Source organism: Taudactylus pleione, unplaced genomic scaffold, assembly GCF_031769625.1.
Source record: "Taudactylus pleione unplaced genomic scaffold, aTauple2 ptg000179l, whole genome shotgun sequence".
NCBI classification, from domain to species: Eukaryota; Metazoa; Chordata; class Amphibia; order Anura; family Myobatrachidae; genus Taudactylus; species Taudactylus pleione.
This window is the reverse complement of record NW_028284581.1, coordinates 35,160,163-35,179,872: the sequence shown is the minus strand read 5'-3', so window position 1 is coordinate 35,179,872 and position 19,710 is coordinate 35,160,163.

The following is a 19,710-nucleotide window of genomic DNA, read 5'->3' as shown; positions in this document are numbered from 1 at the left end:
ATTTTGGGAAAAATAAAAAAAATAGTTGAAAATGGTTTAACGTATTGGGTCTGATTTTTCAATGGGCGGTATGGATGCGTCAAGTATTTTAAATATCACACGCGGTCACAGCATGCGGTTTTTAATTGTTTTTAAAATTGTATTTTTACAACACAAAAATATACTTGCATCCATTTTTATGTACCCCCAATTTACGGGAATAGTAATTTCCTGGAAAAAAGTTCTTTCTATCTTTTTTCAACAATGTGTTTTTTTGTATTCACCCAAAACTTGCACGGTTGTTTTTCGCCAAAGTATGCAACTTACAATATTTGTTTCTGGTAATTTATCATTAGCGGAGGTGTGCAAAGGGTTCTGAAAGAAATCCCCTCATTTTTAGATTTCCCTTTTAAAGTACCACTCTCATGATCAGGCACTATTTCACACTGGAGACTGAAGGTACATGGGCCCTCATTCAGAGCCGTTCATTAGCATCAGTACGCTCATTGCGTTCCGATGTTAGGAAACCACGCATGCGCCGGTTTTCCACTGCGCATGTGCGTAAGGCAGATTGCGAGCTTTTTTTGTCTCGTTCGTCAAATTGCGAACAGGAAGTGACATGTGAAATGTGATTGACAGAACAGGCCGTTTTTGGGCGTTGACGGGGGTGGAGATGGAAAAACGCAGGCGTGGCGAGGCGATTTTTGGTCGTACAAAAAATTTTCAGATGCGAACGTCAAATGTGTTTGTACCAAGTCATACGTCACTGGCTGATCCTCTTTCTGTTCAAACTGCTTGCACAGCTTGGGGTGTGGATTACTCGACCACAATGGCGATGGCCTTGTCCTCCGGTCCGGGCCTCCACGATGTTTCATCGATTAATCACGGCTTGTCAGAAAAACAATCAACTTTGAATTGCAAACCAGCTTGTAATGTGTTTTGAAAAGAGTTTTTTTGGTTAGCACAAAACCGTACGCAGGTGGAAATCACAGCTGCTAATTTCAGGATTACACAATCAATTAGCGTACATTTGTAGGAATGTTTTTTTTATTTTAATTTTTGTTTTGTGCTATTGCAACAATAATGTCATCATGTTTGGGTGTATTTTACCATTTTGCTTTGGCCACAAGAATTTGCATCCTTTTTTTAATTTTAAAGTGTTCCTTAAAGAGCCCTTTTTTGTAAAACCCTTTTTTTTTTTTTGGAGGTCGTTTTTGGCTTGTGGGCCAGGATTAACTGTAAACCATTTATAAAATAATGTCACAATACAATGTAGCTCATTTTTCATATTTTTAATTTTACACACACATTTTAAACGTTTTCGGGGCCATTTTGCCAAAACACTTTTTGGCCAGTGTTAGACACAAATAACAAATAATTAGGACAAACATATTAAAAGGTTTGGCCAACTTAAACAAACAAATTAAAAACAATTAACAAGAAAGGAGAGGGAAGTTTTGGCCAGAAAGGAATATGGGGCAAGCACAGAAGGAGTGTGGGAAAATTAGCCAGTGCTGTCATCGTTTTTTTCCACATTTGGCTGGGGTAGGGTGGGCGCCAGACCAGGTCCAGGATGTCCTCTGGCTGGCCTGTCCAGAGGCAGATGTTGTGGAATCTGGACTAGGCACAGGGCTAGGCACATTTGGAGGAATGGCTGTTGTTGTGCCAGAGGTGGAGGATCCTGATGTTCCAGCAGGAAGGGAGGTCGGCTCCACCATGTACTGGCGAACGAGCTGCTCCAGGGCATTGGCGATTCAGATGTTGGCCCTGGTATTTTCAGCCAGGGCCTGACCAATGGTCACGTTGGCCGCAGCATTTTGCTCCAGGGCCACAGCCACCCATAGCAGACTGGCGTCCATCCTCTGCAGAATGTCCATATGGTAATCCAATTTAAAATTGAGTTCTGTGAGGAGTGCCACTGCCTGCGAGGGGGATTGCCCTGGACTGGCTTCTGCAGGGTCCTCAGCCGGATGTACTGGTTCCTCCCCTGCAGAGCCAGCCGAAATTCTGCGGCCAAGGCTCCCCTCTGGAGCAGACTCATCCGCCTGTTTCTCTGTGTGAAAAAAGAGAAAAGAGGAACTACATATTGTCACAATAACATTTCAGAGTTGGTTACATCACAACTTTTACCTGGGACAACATGAGGAGCCGCAAAGTCTGGCATGTCCGTATCCATGTTGGACACGCCAAACACCTCCACATCCTGCACACACCCCTGTGCCAGCTCTTCCAAATCATTCAGCTCTAATGACACAGGGGTGGGACCCCCACCTGTCCCCCTTGCATGCCTAGCCCTGTCAGCCAGTTTTTGCTTAAGGCGATATTTGAAGTCTTGCCATCTGTGGGTGAAAAAGTAGGCATTATTCCTGCATTTTTTTTCCCTGTTTTTATTTTCGAATTTAAGTTTTTACTTACTGGCGTTTGACATCCCGGGCTAGACGGACATAATCACCCACCCTATTGACAGCACTGGCTATCTCCTCCCACATTCTCCAATTCTGGCTTACACCCATATTCCTGTCTGCCTGTGGCAGGATGTCCACACACTTCTGAACCAAAACCTCCATCTCCTTTCTTGTGAATTGTGGCTGCCTTTTCTTTTTGCCAGCTTTGGCCGGAATACTGGGCCCAGCAGCCTCTTCCATGTCAGCCTCAACACCTATTTACATTAAATTAATTTGAATTTACAGGTCAATCTTTCACTATATTCTGTTTCCAAATCAGCCTTGATTAGAAATGTGAGAAATACTTACCGGTCGCCTCTTGCCCATTGTTTGGCTGGTCTGTAGCCATTTTTCATTCCAAACCAAGAACTACACCAGACCGTTTGTTTTTCTCCGTGACGTATTTATATATGCGTCCTTATTATTCGACCGCATCATTGATTGTGCGTTCCTATGATCCGTCCTTAATTTGAGCGGGAAAAGAAACACTTTTGGCGCCTCGAGTCGAGGTGGCGGTTGTTGATTGTTGGAGGTTACGTTGTTCGGAGTGGTTTGTTGGAGGGAGTTGTGTTTGGCGGATTTTTGGATTGTGTTAGAGGCGTTTTTTTTTGTTTACTTTCCGTTCGCATTTTTTGGTGTGGTTTTTTTTATTTGTGGTGTTTTTTCTGTGTAAGTTTTTTCCCCTCATCCTTTTGTAAAATATGGTTCTCCTTTTTTTTTGGTTTGACCTAAAAATTAATTTTTTGTTTTTTTGATTTTTGTAGGTTTCTTTTGGCTGTGCCCTAACAACTTTTTTGTTCTGTGACTTCTTTATCATGTATTGGTAAGTTTTGATTTTAACTTGTTTGTTAAATGTTCATGTCTTGTTCTTCGCATATTTTGTGGTTTTTACATTTTTTTTAGTGGTTTTTGGGGTTGGTAAAATGCTAACCATTTAGCGCACTTTTGTAGACTTGATTCCCCTTGTAAAAATGCAAACCATTTAGCGTACTTTTGTAGGCTTGATTCCCCTTGTAAAAATGCGAACCATTTAGCGCACTTTTGTAGGCTTGATTCCCCTTGTAAAAATGCGAACCATTTAGCGCACTTTTGTAGGCTTGATTCCCCTTGTAAAAATGCGAACCATTTAGCGTTAAAAATTTGGCTTTTTGTGTTTCGGGCAAATTGTGGAAGTTCTCTCAATCTCGGTTTCGTATTTTTCGAAATGTGTGTTTACCCCCTTTATTTTTGAGCATTTTATAAATAATAATAAAAAAATGGCCACCACAAAATATAAACTTATTATGGTCTTTTGAAATGTAGGTTTTTGAAATCATGACAATACCCCGGCATGTAAGCATCTTTGGATTGTATCGTCAAGATAAGTATTTTTTGTTTTTTTGGGGGGGCAACATACCTTAACTACAATTCTTACCATTTCAGGTTTATGTTGGTCGTATTATTGTGGCCATGCAGCCGGAAGCTGACCAACCTCAATCTCGTCCCAGGCATAGGCATTGTAGGCGTGCTTGGCCCCAGATATATAGAACACGTGTCACCCTTTTTGGAATGCCCGATGATGAGGTGTTAGGGCGCTACCATCTTCCACCAAAAATCATCATAGACACTCTCTCATTAATAGAGAGTGATCTTGAGCTGCAAATTGACAGTCCTACAGCAATACCACCACTTACGCAATTTATGGCGGTGTTACATTTCTGTGCCTCAGGAGCCTTTCAAACCACAGTGGGAATAGTTGCGGGAATCTCCCAATCCTCCTTTTCAAGGATACTGAGGGCAGTGATGGAGGCCCTTTTCAAGCACCTCCATAATTTTATACAAATTCCTTTGGATATGGGTTCCCTTAGTGTGGCGAAGGCCAATTTTTACCAAATTGCTGGCTTCCCACACATCATAGGGGTTGTGGATGGTACTCACATACCACTTCAGCCTCCAGCATGGCTGGAGGCCATTTTTCGGAACAGGAAACACTATCACTCACTGAATGTAATGGTGGTATGTGATGCCTCCCTCCAGATCCTGTCCCTGAATGCTAAATTACCCGGGAGTGCACATGACTCATTCGTCATCCATCAATCAGGGATTAGGCATAAATTAAACAACCTACAAGCTGGTGATGCATGGCTTCTGGGTAAGTGTAGACCTTTTTTAGAAAGCAATGCAAAGCTTTATACACAGTGATCCTGATGTTGTAATTTCTTGTTCACAGGAGACAGTGGCTACCCTTGCACGCCCTGGCTGCTCACTCCTTATTTGGCTCCCACACCAGGGCCACAAAGTGAGTATAATTCCATACTTACAGCCACCAGGCAAGTGGTGGAGCGCTGTATCGGCCTTTTAAAAGGCCAATTCAGATGCCTCCACCACTCTGGTGGCGAGCTCATGTATTTGCCGCATATGGTTTCGAAAATTGTGGTCCTGTGTGGGATATTTCACAACATCGCCATAAGGAGTGGTGTCCAAATGCAGCCCGAAGATGCCTTTCCTGAGGATGGCCCCCCCGAGGTTGATCGGAGGTCTGTATGTGGGGGGACCATACGTGATGATGTTGTAGCACATTTTTTCAGGTAATTATTGACCAAAATGAAGTGAGATGACACAATGTAGACATGTAATAATGTAATTAACAAATTTTTTTTTGTTTTCTTTGTGTGTTTTTTGCTTAATATTTTTCGAGGAAACCATGACTACTACCTGATCGTCTAAAATGACTTCATGTGGACACATTGGATTTAACTTCTGGACCAAAAATGTCGTCAACTCATTTGTGGAATCATGTTGGCATGCTACTTCGTCAAACAGTTCTTGATTGTTTTGTTTTTGTATATTTTGTGTGTTGGCTGATTTTTGATGAGTGTTTTCACTGTGTGTATTTATTGTCCTTAATCACTTTGTGTTTCTTAATTTTGAGTAAATAAATGTTGGTTACATTAAAAAAAAGAAATCCTTTCTAAATTACATGCAAGTGTAACCGTGTTCAAAAAAGGCAAACTTGCTTAAGGACTAATCCTGTAATGTTTTAAATTTTGCAGTATTTTACCATGCTTAGTGGCTCAAAACAAACACCCATAGGTATTATGTGGAATCAGTATGTTTTCTAATCTCGGCCTAAACAGGTTTCATTTAATATTTACCTTACCCCCCCAATTTTTTTTTAAAAATAAACGACAAACCTAATAGTATGGTTAGGTGTTGAATGTGCCAGCTTACATAATTCAGCTTTCTAGAATTTAAGTTACATTACTTTAAAATACTTTCTGCACTAGTCAACTTATGTAAGGTTAAACAATATAATATTTACAGAGAAGGAATGAGCCTTTAAACGAAAACTTATTTTTATTTTTTAGAAAACATGGCCAAATTTGGCAAAATCAAAAAAATTAAGGTCGCAGGATCTCCGCCATGTGATCGAGGACCACCAGCATGCCTATAACATGGCCCCTCAGCCTCTGCACACATGCTGCTGCCTCCGTCAGCTGCCTCTGGTCCTCTGTGGGTTAAAAAATTGAGGTGCTTAATACAAAAAAAACGAAATTTTGTTTGACCAACAACTTCCAAAGGAAACACAACTTTAGAGAAAGTGTTAATTTTGCAAAACATTACAATTCCAAGCCAACATTCTTGGCCAAAGTAAATTCCCAAAAATGACTCTGACAAAAAAAAAGGCAAAAATTAGAAGTACGCTGAAAAAATACTTTTGTGGGTACCGTAAACAAGAGATACAAGTATGAGTGTTTGGACATGTGTGATATGTGTAAGGGCCAAACATCATAGACATTTAAAAATCAAAATATATAGAACAAACATTATAAATAAGGCAAATTTGAAAAATGCACAGGCAAAGGATAACATCCCCCCCCCCCAAAAAAAAAAGGGAAACATGAAACGTTGCCAATGACGCCTGGACCTGTAGCACCACCATCGTCCTCCTTGGAGGTCGGCAAATGCAGGTCGGTTGGAGGAGGAATGATTTCTGAAGGGGGGGAGGGGGTGTAAAAGATAGGGGGGGTTGGAGGGGAGGGTGATGAAAAGAGAGAGGGGGTTGAGGGGAAGGGGAATTTTGAGGGATGGGAAGTATCGGAGAGGGATGGGCGTCCGGGTCTTGCCCGGCTGGGTTTGAGGGTGAATTAGGGGTAGGGTGGGGAGAGGAGGATTGGCTGGGAGTTGGGGATAGAGGACAAGGCCAACGGCATCGCTGCTGATGCCGGCGTAGACTGCGCTCTGCCCCTAAATGATGGATAACAATTTAAGTTATGATTAATTTTTGACATTGAAAACATCCGCAAAAATTAATTTATTTTAAAAAATAAATTTTTAAAAAAAAAAAAACACACGCAGATATGTAGTAAATAAACAAACAGGGCAAGAATGAAAACATGCACATGCAGATAGGGCCACAAAATAAAAATGGAAAGCGAAATAAAAAAATGTTACTTTCTGCTATACGCTGGCGAAAACATGCCAGCAAGCGTGGCATCCGTCGTTGGAGATCAGACCACCTGCGCTCCAGCTGGCCAATCTGTCGGCATGAGCTGAAGGAGCGCAGGCGGCGGCGAACCTCCGCATAGGCGGATCGCTTTTCTCTGTTGCTGATGGGGGGAGGCTGGCTGGTTATCCGCCGGTCCATTACCTCCATCAGGACGAGAAGCTCCCGCCTGGTGAACGCAGAGGCTCTCATGATGGCAATGGTGGATTTATGAAAAAACAGTTTTAATAAAGACAAGATAATATTTTTGATTGGCTAATGTATTTGGAAAATTAACAGGAAACATTCTATTGGTTAATGTATGAGTCATGTGTTCGACAGGCTCAAAAATATAATGAGAGTTATGATTGGCTTAATGCAGTGACATGCGTTAGCTAATTTAAACCAAAAAATGAAACAACTAAAATATGCATAAAACAAAACACAGAAAACAATATGAAAAAAGCCCAAAACATGTATTTTGGATAAAGGAAACCATTGTTTAAACCATACGTATTCTACGTGAAAAAACAAACACGGACAAGAGTAAAGTTTATTGAAACTGAAAAAAAAAAAGATAAAAAGGTGAAGAGCAATTAAGCTAATTTATCTGTTGATTGGCATGATACGATTAAAGGATGTATGCAGAATGAACGAGCAGGGAATCGAAAACTGACAGGCCCACTTCCGGTTTGGACTGGTGCGAGCGTTCCCTGCATGCACAATTGGAGATGTACGGTTGCAATTTGGCTCGCTCGTTAGCTAGAGGAGGGGTTGGTAGACTATGGGGCGGAAGAATAGCTGCGTACGAAATTACGAGCGAGCGCTTGTATTTGCATTTTTCGGCTCGTACGCCGTCCGTGCGTCCGGCCACTTGCGTCCGGGTCTGAATCAGGGCCATGGTGTGGGTGAGTATAGGGCCTCTTTGTAAAACATTATTAAGAGCACTGTTTTTGCCTGTTTTTTGGTGAAAATGTCGTCTTTTTTTGGCGAAAATGGCTGATTTTGCGAATGGCGGAAAAAATGTCAGTTTTTGCCGATAATTGAATACAGTTCTTGGTGGTTCAAATCTAAAAATGAAAGGAGGATACAGTAGATGTTGTCTGTGGCCATAAAAATTTGCTGGACATTTTTGCCATTCAGCAACCACATGTAGAAGATTGTAGCGGCTGCAAGAATAGTTCAATTTGCCATGCCACCAACTGAAAAAAGAGGTAGTGAACAGGTGGAATTCTACTCTTTATATGCTTCAGCGAATGGAGGAAGAGCAACAAGTATTCCAAACCTACCTTAATCCAGCACATTGGAGAATCATCTGTCTTAAGCCATTTCAAGTAGTAACTAATAAACTGAGGGCCTGATTCTGCAAGGATCGTAATTGCAAAGCTGCACACAGGCAGTTTTGCAATTGTGATCCTTGCAGATATGGTAATGCAGCAGGGGGCATCACATGTCTTGTGCATTACCATCAGCCAGCTGTGGTGACCCATGGGGTCCCGCATCCGGCCAACGCAGTTTAGAGGAAGAGGCTAGGAAATCTTCATCAGCCGATGGAGATCCTGGCTTCTTCGCTCCCCTGCAAAGATGGTGACATGCCTCCATTTTGGGAAATGGAGGGAATCGCCGCCCCCTCCCCACCGCCAAATGGCAACAGACTGTCAATCACTGACAGTCTGCTGCCAGTTTACATGTGGGCTCACAGATTCATTCTGCACATGCACAGAATAGGTCTGGCACCTGCCAGATCGGGTTTCTGCATTCATGGTAGTGCACTGCTTAATTAGGCCCTGAGTTCAGACACTGCCAGCTTGAGTCAGGTGATTCCCTTAATAAAACTACTCAAAAGAGAGAAACTGAAAGGAGATGAAACAGTGATTCCGCTAAGTATGTTGAACTTATAGATCAACTTCTTTATTTGCTTTGCCAGGACCAAAGGTTTGAATAAATACATATTAGTTCAATCAAGCGCTACAACTGTAAGGCCATGTACAACACCAAATATGTGAGTCTCAAAGGATAAGTGGAATGATTTCCCTCTCCCTTTGGATGCAAGATTGATTCCTTACTCTAGGAGATTAAATTTTCCAAGCAATTCCCATTGGTTAAAGGTCCCTTTAATATTAAAATATGTTCAGGATCCTTTTTTATTCCTCTTAGACAATATAAACTTTCAAGTAGTTAGGATCTTAGATCATCATTAGGTATTCATAATGGAGTAGTACTGAAACTCATAAAAGACAGAGGAGACCATAGTGTAGTACCTTCCAATATATACAAGAATTTTAATTGATCGGTTGCACTCACATGTAATTTAGCTATAAAGGCATATCACCACAGTAATGTGGAGGCTCCCTTGACAAATCCATAGATGAATAAGGCATATACTTCACTCCCCAAAGGGTGAATCTAGCGATGCTATAACTCATTAAAACAGAGAAAGGACAATACCATATAATATTCAAAAATGATTTAATAAATTGCACTGACATGTAATATAACAATAAAAGCATATCACCTTAATGATGTGGAAATTCCCTTGGCAAATCAGTAGATGGTAGATTGTATTTTACTTCTCTTCAAGGTTGTTAATAGGTGTCCGTAGGAGCAGTTTGATTCTGGTTACCAAAAAGTCCCATAAAAAGAAGCAGTAACTCAAACATCCAGATTTGGTTAATAAATCCAAGGAAAGTACAGGGCCGGTCAGACTTAATGCAGTTCAAATTCCACAGTTCTTCATCAGAAGTATGCTGGCCAACAAACAGGAAGTCCTAATTATTCTTTCAAAACCCCATGAACCCAGCCCCGTATTAGCAATTATTCAATTTCCAATTACCGCTATACCAGAAGTGTCGTAATCACATGTGCATCGGTGACATAATCACACTTCCAGTTGTATTCCAAAATGGCCATTTGTGTTCCACCGGCTGGAGAAAAAAAAGAACTTCAAGACAGTGCACTTTGGGGCTAGAGAAGATAGATGTGCCATCAATGGATAATGAAATTGTGGGGAGTGATGTAGTGGAAGAGGGTGGGAAGATGATCAGCTCAGTCTTAGACATGTTAAGTTTAAGAAAGCACTGGGACATCCATGAGGACACAGCAGAGAGACAGTTGGAGATACATGAAAGGAGCGAGGGGGAGAGCTCAGGGGTGGAAAGGTAAATTTGAGTGTCATCAGCATAGAGATGATATTGGAGGTCAAGGGAGTTAATGAGTTCACCTAAAGAGGACATATATAGGGTGAAAAGGAGAGGTCCAAGAACAGAACCTTGGGGAACTCCTACTGTTAGTGGAAGTGTGGGGGGAGGAAGAGTCATGAGAGGACAAAGAGAAGGAACAATCAGAGAGGTAGGAGGAAAGCCAGGAGAGGGCAGTGCCACATAAACCAAGAGAGTAAAGGATTTGCAGGAGGAGAGGGTGGTCTACAGTGTCAAATGCAGCAGACAGGTCAAGGAGAATGAGCAGAGAGTAGTGCCCCTTTGGATTTGGCAGCAAGGAGGTCGTTGTTGACTTTCGTGAGGGCAGTTTAAGTGGAGTGGAAAGAACAGAAGCCAGATTGAAATGATTCAAGGAGGGAGTGGGAGGAAAGAAAGGTGGTAAGGCGGTTGTAGACAACATGCTCAATCAGTTTGCAAGCAAAAGGGAGAAGAGAGATAGGTCGATAGTTTGAAAGTATTTTTGGATCATGGGTATGTTTCTTAAGAATGGGGGAGAAAAGGGCATGTTTGAATGCAGAAGGGACAGTGCCAGATGATAGGGAGAGATTAAGGAGTTTGCCCAATTGGGAACAGACAGAAGGAGACAGGTAGGAGAGGAGACGGGAAGGGATAGGGTCAAGAGGGGAGGTGGAAGGAGGGGAGGACCAGATGAGGGCAATGACTTCCTCTCCAGAAGCAGGGGAGAAGGATGTCAGAGTTGGTGAGACAGAAGGGGAGGGGTGGTCAGGGCAAGGAGGGGGAGGAGTGCTGAGGGTCTGATGGGATATGATGTCCTCACGTAGTCAATTTTAGATGTAAAGTAGGTGGCAAAGTCAAGGACAGAGAGCGAGGATGGGAGGCAAGGAGGGGAAGGGCAGAGGAGGGAGTTGAAAGTGGCAAAGAGATGCCGTGGATTTGAGGACTGGGAGGAGATGAGGTGTTTGAAATATGTTTGTTTGGAGAGAGACAGGGCAGCACTGTAGGAAGAGAGAATAAATTTGAAATGGAGGAAGTCAGCCTTAGAGCGTGATTTTCTCCACTGATGCTCGGCAATTCTTGAACACTTTTGTAGGTATCTGGTGCATTTGGAATGCCAGGGTTGTGGTGTGGATCTGCGAGGGTGAGTAGTTTTTGCCGGAGCAACAGATTCAAGAGCAGAAGTAAGGGAGGAATTGTACAGGGAATTAGCTTGTTCAGGACAAAAGAGAGAAAGGATAGGGGAGAGAAGAGAGTCCAGCAGGGAGGAAAAAGCAACAGTGTCAATAGCCTCAATATTACACTTAGTAATGTTAGCCTTAGGAGGTAAAGGAGGGGAAGAAGAGAGGGATAGGTTAAAAGAAAGAAGGTGATGGTCAGAGAGGGGGAATGGGGAATTGGAGTAATCAGAAATATCACAACAGTGAGTAAAGACCAGGTCAAGTGAGTGCCCACTTACATGGGAGGGTGATGAGGTCCATTGGGCGAGACCAAGTGAAGAGGTAAGGGTAAGGAGTTTACCTGCAGAGGATTCTGTGGGAATGTCAATAGGAATATTAAAATCACATAGGATAATGGAGGGAAGATCTGAGGAGAGAAAGTGAGTTAGCCAGGAAGCAAAGTTGTCAAGGAAATTGGAGGGAGAGCCAGGGGGGTGGTAAATGACAGCTACTCTGAGGTTTGCTGGTTGGAAGAAGCGTATAGCATGATCCTCAAATGCGGGGAATGTAAGGTATGGTTCAGAGGGTATAAGCTGGTAGGAATAACTGGTGGATAGATGGACCCCAACACCACCACCATGTTGACCCCCAGGCTGGGGTGTGGGAGAAAGTAAGGTCCCCAGAGGATAGAGCAGCAGGAGAAGCAGTGTCAGAGGGTGAGATCCAGGTTTCAGTAATGGCTAGGAGATTCAGGGAGTTGGAGATGAAAAGGTCATGGTTGGGGACCAGTTTATTACATACGGACCTGGCATTCCAGAGGGCACAGGATAGAGAGATAGCATTTGTTGGGGAGATGTGAATAAGATTATCAGGGTTGCTGTAACGTGGAGGTAAGATTAATTTGGGGGACCGATATGAATAGAGTTTAGTGATGGTGTGGGCACCTGAGCTAGAAAGGGAACCTGTAGGAGGTGAGCAGGGAGGAAGATGTGGATGGCAGTGGGGTGAAGTGACAGGGAGAGGAGTGTAGGAGGAGTGTTTGGTGGTGGGGTAGTAGGTCAGAGGGGGGGTAGAGCAGGAAGAAAGTGGAGTAATGGGAGAGGAGGGAAGTGTAGGCAGACAGAGGAGGGGGGAAAAGGGAAGGAGGAGGTGGAAGAGATAAGGGGGAAATGATAAAGGTGGAAGCAGGGGGCAGAACAGAGGATTAGGTAGAGACTGAAAGATGGGGGAGTTGACAAAAACCTTGTCATGGTGTTTAGAAGTAAACAAAAGGAATGAGATTTGGAAATATAAATGAGATATGAGTGCAAGAGATTTGTGGAAATGCACGAGAAAGAATAGTGATGGTAAATATGTATGCAGATAAACAAGTTTGTTATAGGGAGGATTAAAAGTGGGGATCTAATATGTGCAGAATTTGATAAATAACGCAGATTGTAAGCAGATAGAGGATGTGAGGCTAGGCAGGAGAGCTAAGATAAAGGACAGTGTTTCAAAGTGGAAAGATGTAAACTGACATGGGAACAAGTAGGATAAGCATTGATATATGTGTGTGAATCAGAAGGCCAGCATTATAAATAGCAGTAGAAGTGTTCTTGCCGTGACTGTACAGGGAGTCCAGTTGTAACCTGAACCTTTAGTCCGTTGAGGTTTGTTGCTTGATGTAACATTTTCTCCTTCTGTTTATCCTCGGTTTAACGCAGGTCTAATGCTAGTTTTGCACTTAAAAACACTGCATTTTGAAAAAACTGCACTAGCCAGCCAAGGCTTCCCAGCCACACTACTAACACTTAAACAGGGAAGCAGGCAAGTGTGGATACTAATTAATGAAAACCCCCAATTGGCCAACCAAAGAAAGCTAGCAATAAAATGGCTTAAGTCAACAAGGAACACATATCAAAGAACTAAGGCTAGAAATAAATCATGCCTTCACTTCAGTCAATAGACTGAGAGAATCCTTAAAACAATTTAACTATTACAAATCATAAGGTAACTGAAGTTGACTGTGACTGCAAAGTTTCTCACCTCCTGTGCCTCCTTTATTAATTATAATCATAGGTAACTGAAGTTGACTGTGACTGCAAAGTTTCTCACCTCCTGTGCCTCCTTTATTAATTATAATCATAGGTAACTGAAGTTGACTGTGACTGCAAAGTTTCTCACCTCCTGTGCCTCCTTTATTAATTATAATCATAGATAACTGAAGTTGACGGTGAGTGCAAAGTTTCTCACCTCCTGTGCCTCCTTTATTAATTATAATCATAGGTAACTGAAGTTGACTGTGACTGCAAAGTTTCTCACCTCCTGTGCCTTCTTTATTAATTATAATCATAGGTAACTGAAGTTGACTGTGACTGCAAAGTTTTTCACCTCCTGTGCCTCCTTTATTAATTATAATCATAGGTAACTGAAGTTGACTGTGACTGCAAAGTTCCTCACCTCCTGTGCCTCCTTTATTAATTATAATCATAGGTAACTGAAGTTGACTGTGACTGCAAAGTTTCTCACCTCCTGTGCCTCCTTTATTAATTATAATCATAGATAACTGAAGTTGACTGTGACTGCAAAGTTTCTCACCTCCTGTGCCTCCTTTATTAATTATAATCATATGTAGCTAGCTTATTCTTTACTGAATCCTTATGCTATAGTTTCTAATGCCTTATGATTTGAAATAGTTAAATTGTTTTAAGGATTCTCTCAGTCTATTGACTAAAATGAATGCTTGATTTATTTGTAGCCTTAGATGTATGGTATGTGGTCATTGTTGACTTAAGCCATCTTTATTGCTAGCTTTCTCTGGCTGGCCAATTGGGGGTTTTCATTAATTAGTGTCCACACTTGCCTGCATCTCTGTTTAAAGTGTCAGTAGTTTGGCTGCTAAAGCCTTGGCTGGGTGCAGCTTTTCTAAGTGCAGTGTTTTAAGTGCATAACTAGCGTTAGACCTGCGTTAAACCGAGGAGAAACAGAAGGAGAAAAGGTCCATCAAGCAACAAACCTCAACAATCTAAAGACTCAGACTACAACTGGACTCCCTGTACAATCACGGCAGGAACACTTCTATTGCTATTCATAATGCTGGCCTGCTGATTCTCGCATACAATTCAATGCTTATCGTACTTTTTGCCTTGTCAGTTTACATCTATCTACTTTGAAACACTGTCCTTTATCTCAGCTCTCTTGCATAGCCTCACATCCTCTATCTGCTTACATTCTGCATTAATTTTCATATTCTGCACACATCTGAACCCCACTTTTAATCCTCCCTATAACAATCTTGTTAATCTGCATACATATTGATACACTGTTTTTTGATACATCACTGTTTTTTTTTTCACTTGCATTCCTACAAATCTCTTGCACTCATACCTCATTTACATTTCCAAATTTCATTCCTCTTGTTTACCTATAAACACCATGACAAGGTTTTCGTCAACTCCCTCCTTCACTCAGTCTCTACCTAATCCTCTATTCTGCCCCCTGCTTCCACCTTTATCCTTTCCTCCTTATCTCTTCCACCTCCTCCTCCCCTTCTCCCCCCTCCTCTGTCTGCCTACTCTTCACTCCTCTCCCTTTACTCCACTTTCTTCCTGTTCTACCCCCCCTCTGTCCTACTACCCCACCACCAAACCCTCCTCCTACACTCCTCTCCCTGTCACTTCACCCCACTGCCATCCACATCTCTCTCCCTACCCACCTCCTACATATTCCCTTTCTAGCTCAGGTGCCTGCACCATCACTAAACTCGCTTCATATCGGTCCTCCAAATTAAGCTTACCTCCACGTTACAGCAACCCGGATAATCTTATTCACATCTCCCCCACAAATGCTTTCTCTCTATCCTGTGCCCTCTGGAATGCCAGGTCAGTCTGTAATAAACTGGTCCCCACCCATGACCTTTTTATCTCCAACTCTATGAATCTCCTAGCCATCACTGAAACTTGGACCTCACCCTCTGACACCACTTCTCCTGCTGCTCTATCCTCTGGGGGCCTCGCCTTCTCCCACACCCCCCGGCCTGGGGGTCGCCATGGTGGTGGTGTTGGGGTCCTTCTAGCCACCAGTTACTCCTACCAGCTAATACCCTCTGAACCATCCCTTACATTCCCCACATTTGAGGTTCATGCTATACGCCTCTTCCAACCAGTAAACCTCAGAGTAGCTGTCATTTACCGTCCCCCGGGCTCTCCCTCCAAATTCCTTGACAACTTTGCTTCCTGGCTCCCTCACTTTCTCTCCTCAGACCTTCCCTCCATTATCCTTGGTGACTTTAATATTCCTATTGACATTCCCACAGAATCCTCTGCAGCTAAACTCCTTACCCTCACCTCTTCATTTGGTCTCGCCCAATGGACCTCCTCACCCTCCCATTTGAGTGGGCACTCACTTGACCTGGTCTTTACGCACAGTTGTGATATTTCTGATTACTCCAATTGCCCATTCCCCCTCTCTGACCATCACCTTCTCTCTTTTAACCTATCCCTCTCTCCTTCCCCTCCTCTAACTCCTAAAGCTACAATTACTAAGTGTAATATTGAGGCTATTGACACTGTTGCCTTTTCCTCCCTGCTGGACTCTCTTCTCTCCCCTATCATTTCTCTCTCCTGTCCTGAACAAGCTACTTCCCTGTACAATTTCTCCCTTAATTCTGCTCTTGATTCTGTTGCTCCAGCAATAACCACTCACCCTCGCAGATCCACACCACAACCCTGGCATTCCAAATGCACCAGATACCTACAAAAGTGTTCAAGAATTGCAGAGCATCAGTGGAGAAAGTCACGCTCTAAGGCTGACTTCCTCCATTTCAAATTTATTCTCTCTTCCTACAGTGCTGCCTTGTCTCTCTCCAAACAAACATATTTCAAGAACCTCATCTCCTCCCAGTCCTCAAACCCCTGATGTCTCTTTGCAACTTTCAACTCCCTACTCTGCCCTTCCCCTCCTTGCCTTCCCTCCTCGCTCTCTGCCCTCGACTTTGCCACCTACTTTACATCTAAAATTGACTCCATACGTGAGGACATCATATCCCATCTGACCCTCAGCACTCCTCCCCCTCCTTGCCCTTACCACCCCTCCCCTTCTGTCTCACCAACTCTGACATCCTTCTCCCCTGCTTCTGGAGAGGAAGTCATGGCCCTCATCCGGTCCTCCCCCCCTTCCACCTCCACTCTTGACCCTATCCCTTCCCGTCTCCTCTCCCACCTGTCTCCTTCTGCCTATTCCCATCTGGCTCACCTCCTTAATCTCTCCCTATCATCTGGCACTGTCCCTTCTGCATTCAAACATGCTCTTGTCTCCCCCATTCTTAAAAAACCTACCCTTGATCCTAACATACTTTCCAACTACCGACCCATCTCTCTTCTCCCTTTTGCTTCAAAACTCCTTGAGCGTATTGTCTACAACCGCCTTACCACCTTTCTTTCTTCCCACTCCCTCCTTGACTCATTTCAATCTGGCTTCCGATCTCTCCACTCCACTGAAACTGCCCTCACGAAAGTCAGCAACGACCTCCTTGCTGCCAAATCCATGGGCCACTACTCTCAGCTCATTCTCCTTGACCTCTCTGCTGCATTTGACACTGTAGACCACCCTCTCCTCCTGCAAATCCTTTACTCTCTCGGTCTTCGTGACACTGCCCTCTCCTGGCTTTCCTCCTACCTCTCTTATTGTTCCTTCACTGTGTCCTCTCATGACTCCTCTTCCCCTCCACTTCCACTAAAGGTAGGAGTTCCCCAAGGTTCTGTTCTTGGACCTCTCCTTTTCTCCCTATATACATCCTCTTTGGGTGAACTCATTAACTCCTTTGACCTCCAATATCATCTCTATGCAGATGATACACAAATTTACCTTTCCACCCCTGAGCTCACCCCTGAGCTCCTTAACCGTATCTCCAACTGTCTCTCTGCTGTCTCTTTGTGGATGTCCCAGCGCTTTCTTAAACTTAACATGTCTAAGACTGAGCTGATCATCTTCCCACCCTCTTCCATTACATCACTTTCCACAATTTCATTATCTATTGATGGCACAACTATCTCCTCTAGCCCCAAAGTGCGCTGTCTTGGAGTTATCCTAGACTCCTCCCTCTCGTTTAAACTGCACATTCAGCACCTCTCGCAGTCCTGCCGTTTTCACCTAAAAAATATCTCCAGGATAAGACCCTTCCTCACCCAGGATGCCACTAAAACCCTCATCCACTCACTGGTCATATCCAGATTGGACTACTGTAACCTTCTCCTAGCTGGCCTCCCAGTCTCTCACCTCTCTCCACTACAATCGGTTCTTAATGCTGCTGCTCGGCTCATCTTCCTCTCCAGACGTTCTACATCTGCTTCCCCTCTCCTCCAAGCCCTACACTGGCTCCCCTTCCCCTTCAGATGCCAATTCAAGGTTCTTACATTCGCCTACAAAGCCCTCACCAAATCCTCTCCCGCATACATTTCTGACCTTCTCTCCCTTCACACTCCCGCCCGCCCACTTTGCTCAACTAATGCATGCCGCCTCTCTTGCCAACTGATTACTTCCTCCCACTCCCGCATCCGAGATTTTGCCCGTGCTGCTCCCTACCTTTGGAATGCTCTCCCTCTCCACATCAGACTCTCCACCTCTCTACAAATCTTCAAACGGGCTCTCAAGACCCACTACTTCATCAAGGCCTTCCAGCACTCATCCTAACCCACCTCATGCTCTTTCCTTCCCATCTTCCCCTTCTGTGTCACGCCTGTCTGTCTGCCCCTCCCCTTAGAATATAAGCTCTCACGAGCAGGGACCTCTTCCTTCATGTGCTTCTCTTTACATTTTCTTCTACTCTCTACTCCCCATTAGGGCACCTAACACGGGACCGCCAATTCCCGGCAGCTTATTGTGAGTGCTTTAATCACTATTTCAGCAATGTATATAAGTTGTGTCCTTGTCCTGTACTGTAATGTACTGTATGTTACTTGTTTCTTGTTCACCCATTAGTTGTATGTACTATGTAAGGCGCTGCGGAATACTTGTGGCGCCATATAAATAAAGGATAATAATAATAATAATAATAAATAAGGCATTAGAAACAAAAGCAAAATGATTCAGTAAACAATAAGCTAGTTACCTATATGTGTAATTAATAAAATAGGCACAGAAGATGGAATACTTTACAATCACATTCAAATTCAATTACCTATATGTGTAATTAATAAAATAGGCACAGAAGGTGAAATACTTTGCAATCACAGTCAAATTCAGTTACCTATATGTGTAATTAATAAAATAGGCACAGAAGGTGGAATACTTTGCAATCACAGTCAAATTCAGTTACCTGTGGATAAGGAGAGAGGCGGTGTCAATTCATTCAAGATCAGCAGAAGAATTAACTAATAAATAATAACGCAGGTCTAATGATAGTTTTGCACTTAAAAACACTGCACTATGAAAGAACTGCACTAGCCAGCCAAGGCTTCCCAGCCAGGCCATGATGCCAGGTCTACCCCCAAGGACAAACCATGCCAAATCTTTTGGTCCTCCAAGTAAGCAATAAATAATTTTGCATAACTGGGGGAAAACCTGGTGCCCATGGCAGTTCTGATTAATTGGAAATAATAGGTGCTGTTAAAATAAAAATAGTTATTTTTTAAAATTAACTCAATACTCTGTAATATAAACTTTTTATTTTCCAACATCAATTCAGATTTTTCCAAAATATAAGACACAAAATGTAAGCCTTTACTTGATTCTATGATTGTATATAATGTGCCCACATCTGCATTGCATATAATAAAATTATCCTCCCAATGCATCTTTTGTAATATTTCATAAAACATCACCTGTGTCTTTTCTGAAGTATGCCTTTGTGTATTTAACTAAAGGTTGTAGGTAAAAATCCACTATGGCTGATAGATTAGATGTTACATTATTAATGCCTGAAATTATCAGCCTCCCTGTTGGGTGGACCATATCTTTATGGATCTTTGGGAGGACATATATGGTTGGCACTGATGGATGTAGGATATTTATAAAATCATATCATCTTGTTGTTGGGTCACTTTTCAACTTTTTATAAGTAACACCATTCTCCAAATGCTTATTAACCACTTAACTGACGATTTTTTTTTCCAAAACTGCTCAGAAATTGTCGGGTTTTTTATGATTGAATTAGGTCAAGAACATCTTTTTAAAATAATTTCAACGCATTTTTTTTTAAAATACCATATACCATAAAAATTAAAATGTTTATGGTATACTGTAGTTCTGGTCATTGACAGCTGTACCATCGATGGTGGATTGGTTCAACTATCGATAGAAACAATCGATTGTTTGACATCGGTTGGGGGCTCCACACACACTATATTTATATAGTATATATATATATAGTATTTATGCATGCATACACATATATATATATATATATATATATACATATATAAACATATTATATATACACAGTATATGTATATATCCATGTGTATAGATAACACATGTGTATATATATATATATATATATATATATATATACA